This window comes from Galeopterus variegatus, unplaced genomic scaffold (genome assembly GCF_000696425.1).
Source record: "Galeopterus variegatus unplaced genomic scaffold, G_variegatus-3.0.2 Scaffold3340, whole genome shotgun sequence".
Lineage (NCBI taxonomy): Eukaryota > Metazoa > Chordata > Mammalia > Dermoptera > Cynocephalidae > Galeopterus > Galeopterus variegatus.
In genome coordinates, this window is record NW_007729451.1 from 377,155 (window position 1) to 379,028 (window position 1,874).

The following is a 1,874-nucleotide window of genomic DNA, read 5'->3' on the forward strand; positions in this document are numbered from 1 at the left end:
TGGATGGTTCCAAACCACATTGAAGGTGGGTCTTTCCCACCCAATCCAATCAGACTTTCATACTAATTTCTGATGGAAACACCATCACAGACACATCTAAAAAGATTGCTTTTTACCAGGTTTCTCAGCATTCCTTCATCTAACCACATAGACACTTAGAATTAACATTCACAATTATGTATCCTGAAACCTCACTGAATTTATTTATTAGCTCTAACAGCTTTATGGTGGAGTATTTACTGTTTTCTACATATAAGATCATGTCTCTGCAAACAGGGACATTTGACTTCCTTATTTCCAATTATGATGCTCTTTATTTCTTTCTCTTTTCTAATTGCTCTGGTTAGGACTTCCAGTACCATGTTGAATAGAAGTGGTGAAAGGGGGCATCATTGTCTTGCTTGTGATAAGAGGGAAAATTTCAGCTTTTAAAGATTCAGAATGATTTTAACTGTGGATCTGTCACATATGGTTTTTATCATACTCAAGTACATCCCTTCATACTTAATTTGTTAAGACTTGTTATTATGAACTAATATTGATTTTTGTCAAATGTTTATTTGGCATCAATTGAAATGAGCATATGGATTTATCTTTCTTTCTGTTAATGTGGCATATCACATTTATTGATTTGCCTTTGTTAAACTATCCTTGAATTCCTGAAGTAAATCCCACTTGATCACTGAAAGATCTTACTAATGTACTCTTAACCATGGTTTGCTAGTGTCTTGTTGAGAATTTTACATCTNAGATCTTACTAATGTACTCTTAACCATGGTTTGCTAGTGTCTTGTTGAGAATTTTACATCTATGTTCATCAGGGATATTTGCTTGTAATTTTGTTTTTCATGTGTGTGCTATGTCCTTATCTGGTTTTGTAATGTTGGCTTCATAGAATAAGTTGGAAATTATTCCCTCTTCCTAAATTTTCTGGAATAATCTGAAGAGAATTGCTACTAGTTCTATTTTAAATGTTTGGTAGAATTTAGCAGTGAAGCCATCAGATCCTGGGCTATCCTTTAGTGGAAGATTTCATACAAGTTATTCAGTTTCCTTACTTGTTATTGGTCAGTTCGGATTTTCTATTTCCTCATAATTTAATCTTGGTAGATTGTATGTGCTCAGAAATTTTTCTGTTTCTTTTGTTATCAAAATTTTGACAAATAGCAGAAACATAATAATCATAATAAGAGATCATATGAGATCATTATAATCTCTTATGATCCTTTCTATTTCGGTGTTATCAGTTGTAATGTCTATTTTCATTTCTGATTTTATTTATTTGAGTCTTCTCTCTTTTTCTTAGCTAATGTAACTAAAAGTTTGCCAATTTCGTTATCATTTCAGGAAACCAACTATTCATTTTACTGAACTTTTCAATTTTTTTTTTGTTTCCATTTCATTTATTTCTGCTCTGAGTTTTATTTCTTTCCTTCTGCCAATTTTGAGTTTAGTTTGTTGTTTGTATCTTATTTTCTTGGTTCCTTTAGATGAATCATTAGATTGTTTATTAAAATTCTTTCTTCTTTTTAATATATCTATTGCTGTAAACTTTCCTCTTATAACTACTTTTGCTGTATCCCATAAGTTTTGGTATGATGTGTTTCCATTATTATTTCTCTCAAGAAATTTTAAAATTTACCTTTTAATATCTTCATTAATCAGTTGGTGTCGGGTCCGCCCCTGGCCAACCCGAACAGCCCTAGCCTCGTTCGTTCTGGTGGGTGAGCAAACGGCCCGGGATTCTTTTTTCCCTCCTGTCCCCTTTGGAAGGAGACGGGGGAAGAAAGCCGTGAAGAGAGGTGAGCACACTGCCGGCCCCACCCAGCCGGGTTAAAGGACACTCAGACGTGGTGGGGGTTCTGTCGAGGCAG